Consider the following 6,362-nt stretch of genomic DNA (forward strand, 5'->3'; position numbering starts at 1 on the left):
TAAAAATGCCTTAAAAAAAGTTAATGTGATTACTTCTACAGGCTTACACATGTACCCACAAGTCATCAGAAGGGAAAACGAACAAGAATGTCCTGTGTTTTGATACCTTAGATATCTGAACTTTCCCTATGCATAACAGACTTCACTCAAGTCCAGTTTCACAAACACTCGGTGTGCCCAGCTCCCGCCATTAATGGAGACTTCACACACACTGCAAAGATCTGCACAGACTGGAGCCTCAGAAAATGATACAACTTGAAAACAGACAACAGCTTTGGTAATAAATAAACAACAAACTTCGTTTAGTTCATTATTACATTTTTGAATGGCATGGCTGCATGCTGTTCTGAGTGCTGCTGTTCAGTGGGGCAGGGAAATGCTGCTCTCTTCCAATTAACTACAGCTGAAGACTTAATGTCTTACAATGTTTCACTGTGAAATAAAAAACTTTACAAAAAGCCATTTTCTTTCAGCCTTCTGAGAAGTATATATTGAAAATATGGAAGCATGACTAGTGGTTTTTTTTTTTTTTAATACATTTATTTTTCACAGCTATTTCAGGTTCTACCAACTCTTTACTGGCTCACTTCACCCATCAAATGAGAGAAGGTGAAGAGAATAACGAAAAAGCTAGAAGCTTCACTGAATTTGAGTACTGAAGAGAAAATAGCAACCTCAAGCTGGGATTAGAAAAAGGGGCAAAGCTCTGAAATTCATGGGTGTTCACCTGCTTTAAGCCAGGCTTAGTTTGGGCTAAGAAATGAAAATTAAGTAGCTCTGAACAAAAAAACCCAAAGTTTTAACAAAGAACATCAGGAATATTTGAACATATATGAACATATATGTACATATTTACATACACTACACACTTTATATACACTGTACATAAGTATTTAGACTTATAAACATACATTCATACACATACACTATGTACATAGGCATCAGCTGTTTGAATGAGTTTTAGTATTGGACATGCAGAAACATACAATGGTGGGAGGCACAAAGGAAGGATATGTAAAACATCAAATTCCTTTAAAAAAATCAAGGGGGGGAAAAACAGCATGAATTTAAAAATAAGCCATTTTCCTATTTTCAAAGCATTCATCCAACTCAGACAATAAAGAGGGCAATGGGAATTATGGAACGTTATGACAACATTATTTGTGATGAACTTTTGATTTCACACAAAACAACAACTCAGCAATAGGGTAATTTTGGGGCTGGATGTTTTCCTAGTCTAATATTTAAACTTAAAGTAAAATTCTTCTTAAAAGTTAAATGCTCTAACTTGCATCTTTGGTATACACAATGTTTTTGCCCACGTAATTTCCCATATAGCATTGATAATTTTAATTGGAGCAAACAGCAAGCCTGAGTTTAATTCAGGAGACTTTCTGATAAAATAACTCAGCAACTTTAGAACCAAAAAGTGCAAGAAGCCTTTTCCACTTACACTCCCCTTTACCACGCCTTCTCAGTAATTTTCATACAAAGCCATTTTACAAATTATTTTCTGACACTCAAGATGCAGTAGATGCTGACAATTTGACCCTCCTCCACCCTTTTTCTCCTTTGGGGTGACCATGGCTGCCCATTGCTAATTCCACCTGGATAAAATGAGGTATTGGGTTTAAAGATGTTGTGTGCTGCTGCCAGAACAGGCCCATATTTGTCATCAGAGCAAACTGTCACCACATCTGTTGTTTGCCACTCTTGCCATACAACTGGGACAGACAGGAACTCACTCACATGTTATTTCTGCTCTTTCACTTACGTGGCAACAGCAGAGTTGAAAAGAAGCAACCTACCCTGTTTTTGTGCTCTACAGAGTAAGTGAAGGAGAGGAAAAAGGTTTCATATAGAAAAACAATATATATAATTTTTTTTCCTGTGGAATGTGATAGTAGATAGACAAGTACTTACTGGTATTTACCGGTGCACCTGTCCTCTCCTCACTAAGCAGTGTTCATAGAACTGATAGCTGGGCACTCACATCATTTATAGGCTACACACCGAGTTTCATTTTTACTTTATAAGCACCTTAAATGCTATGGAATTGGACAATTACACTATCATAACTCACAGAGTTTAGTTGGTTAAAACACTTGCTGGAAGCATATGTTAGGCTGACCCGCCAGTTCGACTCCCATCGCCAGTTCAAACAGGTCTCCCTCATTGGTTATTGTTACTGTTATTGCAGAAAGCAGCTTTGATCACTGCTTCTTTGGTAGAATTCTGAGCCTGCTAAGTTCCTCTTTCCTGGCTACCTCTTAATTTCAATGGCTGGAGAAACATACCAGTATCTCCACCACCTTGAATGAAATTCAGAAATCAGTGAAAAATCCTCTGTATTATATATAGCAATGAAAATACTAAGGTGTCTTATAGCCTCTAGCAAAGAAGATAAACTCAGGAGACTGGTTTGAACCGGAAGTCTTGGTCCTGGCTTATTTTCCCAATCACACCGCAGAATATGCCCTCTGCTGAAGGCATAGACAGCTTTCAGTACAGAAACCTTGAGTCGGTGCTATTTACATTATTGCTGCCCTGAGGGCCAAGTGCTTCAAATGATGATTAAAAAAAAAAATCCCTTTGTAAATGATACCAAGTAATCAACAGAGACAAACAATACTTTCACGTCTCAGAGTGCTGTGAAATTTGAGCCTTCTCAATTAACTTTGTAATCTGCTCCCGAGAACTTGCTTTAGCTGGGAGTTGAACTATGTGATCTTCAGAGGCCCCTTGCAGCTCCCCACAATTCTGTGGCTCAGTGAGTTCAAGGCAAATAAAATAGAGTATTGTATGCTTCCAAGGATCTTACTTAAAATTCCTGGAGATTATTATTATTTTTTTTAAACCTGCTTCACAGCAGAATATCTCCACTTGCACCAAAAGCACTGTATTTCATTTCTAAGAAGAGTAAATAGCAGAGCAAAGTGACTTTTGCAGATGGCCTCGTCCTGCATCTCATTGATCCAACATATGTAAATTACCATACCTTCTTGTCTCACAAATGCAATAAAAATAATTATATCAAAGCTAACCCCAAATGCTCCTACACTGTCATCTGTCATTGCTCTTTTTCCATCTAAGAGATCCAAATCCATTCCTTCTCAAGAATTAGGAAGCAAAGTGCACAGACCTTGGACATTACTGCCTTATTATCACTCCCTGTACATACCAGTTTTGGTCAGTACAGAATTGTAACAATTTTCTGAATGAATTACTACCTATACATACACAAAACCAAGTTCTGTTCCATTTAGTCAGATACTTCATTGCTATTTTCCCACCAGATACTACTTTCATTTCAAGAGTAGCAGAAACAGGACCTGGAAGATTTTGAATTGTATATTTTAGGCACTAAGTTGAGCTTCAGTGAGATTACACTTTTCTTGGAACCACTTTTTGAGTCTAGTTCTGTAAACACAAGTTTGGCCTTTATTAGGCCTGTATGAAAACAAGCTATCTCCATACTTAGAAGTCAATAAATCATTTTTCAGGAATTTTAAAATCCTGTTCCATATTTACAAGCAAAAGGCTGCACTTGCAAAAAAGAAACAAAGCAAAACTCATTTAGAAGTTAATGAGATTAGTCAGCAGCTGCTTTCCACTCACTGGCAAACTCAGTCATGACACTAGCTACACTAGCCTTGTAGTATTCTTTGCAGTACCAATGACTTTTTTCCTAAAGTAATATGTTACATTAGGTGGAATATAGGGGATCAGAATCTATGATGCAGCTTAACTGCAATCTAGGTAATGAGTTTAAAATTCTCTTAAGCTTGCAGCTGTACCATGCCTGCTGTTCTGCCTTATGTTAGATTGGCCTGAAAACTCAATTTCCGTAAGGTGAAAAATGAACATGGATCTCAAAAATTGTATCTGCTCTATTTTCCTTATTTCCTGTGTCTCCTGCCGTTGCTGGCAAGGAACACCTTCACTGCTGGCAGAAAGAATCGCTTTGTCAGTTCTGCATCTTTAGAACACCTCCCTTATATTAGCGGACAGGTAAAGGAAAGAAAAACATTTATTGAATGAACTAGAATAGCTCTGCTGCCAGATAACACTTGAAATTTAGTGTAAAAGGAGTCCTATTCCCACTGGAGAATATGGTTTCATTTGGCAGCAATTGCTTTCAGTAGCTCATTCACACGCCAAACCTTTGACTCTAGCTCTTGTGATCAGGAACATTTCATTTCTCTTTAACAATGCCTACTTAGTTGCTTAAATGATTTTTACAAAGTATTGGAAGAAAATGATTTTTTTTTTTTTTTTTGGCAACAAAAACAATCACAAGTTGAGTGTATACCACTTTTAGAACAGTAACATGATGCCATAAAATTTACAATTTTAACAAAATCAGCCACAAAGTTTTCCAAGGTAGGTACTACTTCTGTTGTTGATAAAGCTCCTATTTTTAGTTCTTATACCTTCAGAACAGGGACTCTGCACCAGGTGTGCTGACATGACCACACTAAATCATACCGCAGAGCAACAACTACTACTAAGTCCTGCATTCCAGTTGACTTAAGGTTCAGAATGCAGGCCATCCACCACATTAAAAGTATAATTTCATTTGCTAGTATTACAGCAAAAGCTAAGAGAGAAGTGCAATATTACAGATCTCTACATGTATCCCAGACTTCTTGTTACGCACTTTAGAGAACATGAATGTTCTAAAAGTGGTGACTGTACAAGACTCTAATGCATCCAGAAGCTAGAACTACATAGCCTCTGCAGTCATGTAACACTTGTGTCATAACGAGCTGTACAAATGTGAGTCTCCTAATGAGAATCTAGAAGTATACCAGGTTCAGAGCTTTTTATTACATCAGAAGCTTTATGTAGACCTGCTTCAGATCTTTGCTACAATTCAGACTTAAAAGACATGAACACCAACCTGGTTAGTGTTCCTAAATAAGTGTCACTAGTGGAAGAAAAAAAAAAAGTGCTGAATTTCTCATTAGATTACTGTCACATAAGATTATGCAAATAGAGAACATCTCTATTATACAAATGATTAAACTAATTGATGCATCTAATATGCCAGGATCAGATGAAGGTCTTCACCGTGACTTTTTTTTTTTTTAAATAAACAAAACACTTTGTTTAAAATACTTAATGTCAATTATAATAAATTATACTTAACTAAAAGCAATGCTAGCAGGTAATGACCAGTACAAGAAATCATGTTGATGCCTCATCGCTCTAGATTATTAAAAAAGTTGTTCATTTTATCACTATATCAGTCATTAACTGCAACCGTACATAAAATGGTAAATCCCAACTTCATTCTCAAATTGAGCCATAAGGCAGCTGGAATCGCTGCAAAACTGGAAGTGCTTTGTCTAATAAGGGGGCAGAAAAAATTGAGAGCTTTATGACGCACTCTTGTTGACAGCCAGAGGTTCTCAATTTTCCAGGTTTTTCTGGATGAGTGAGTATGCAGGAGTACAGATAGAAGGAGCAAGTCTGTAGATACACAGACCATTCTAAAAGAGCACCTCTATTTGAAAACAACTGCTCTTCCAGTTAATGACTGATTATTTTCCACAATCAAAAGGCTTCCTATTAGGATGATATTTATCATCAATTTTGAGCTGAACAGAAACTTTAAGGAACCTGAAGAACTCTCCATTACTGAAGAAACTTTTTTTTTTTTCTCCTAGTTTTGGTCATTTCTGTAGTACGTAGCAGTCATTACAATCAATTCATGCTGTTAGTAACAACTGCACTAATTTAACAGTATAGTTCTTTATAACATGGATATCCAAGAATCCACATTATTATTTAATGTATAACATAGAAGCAAGTGACTTTTTGTGGAATGATTGTCTCCTATAGCGTTCTACATTTTCACAGACATCGCTAGCATTTTTACTAAGGACATATGCAATTTTTTCATCCTTCCTACTCATACACAGGATGTCGATATCATCGCTTTGATGAGAAGTGCTTACAAAGTGCTAGTATTATACCCCGGCAATTATTAGATATTAATTTCAAGGATATTTTTAAATGTACTTATACTGTTCATTTTTACTTTTGAAGTAATCTTATTACTCATCTCTGATATTATAAAATTCTATTTTTAACCAGTGATAATTTCTAAATACAAATCACGTGAAAAGTACGTTCAGCAACCTATAGCCTTCTGAATGAAAGGCACGGAAATACTCCTTACGGCAGAAAAGGTCCAGTAGCTGCTCTTTTAATAGCTGCTTCAATCTTGTCGGTGTTAGCAAACAGACAAAGACAAATCCGATAGGAAACAGTAACAAGTTGGAAATATTTGTACATACCAAAATGTTATTAACTTCTTAACTGTACGTTTCTGTGAAAATTACTTTGATCCTCCA

The sequence above is a fragment of the Tetrao urogallus genome (genome assembly GCF_951394365.1).
Source record: "Tetrao urogallus genome assembly, chromosome: 10".
In the NCBI taxonomy this organism is placed as follows: Eukaryota; Metazoa; Chordata; class Aves; order Galliformes; family Phasianidae; genus Tetrao; species Tetrao urogallus.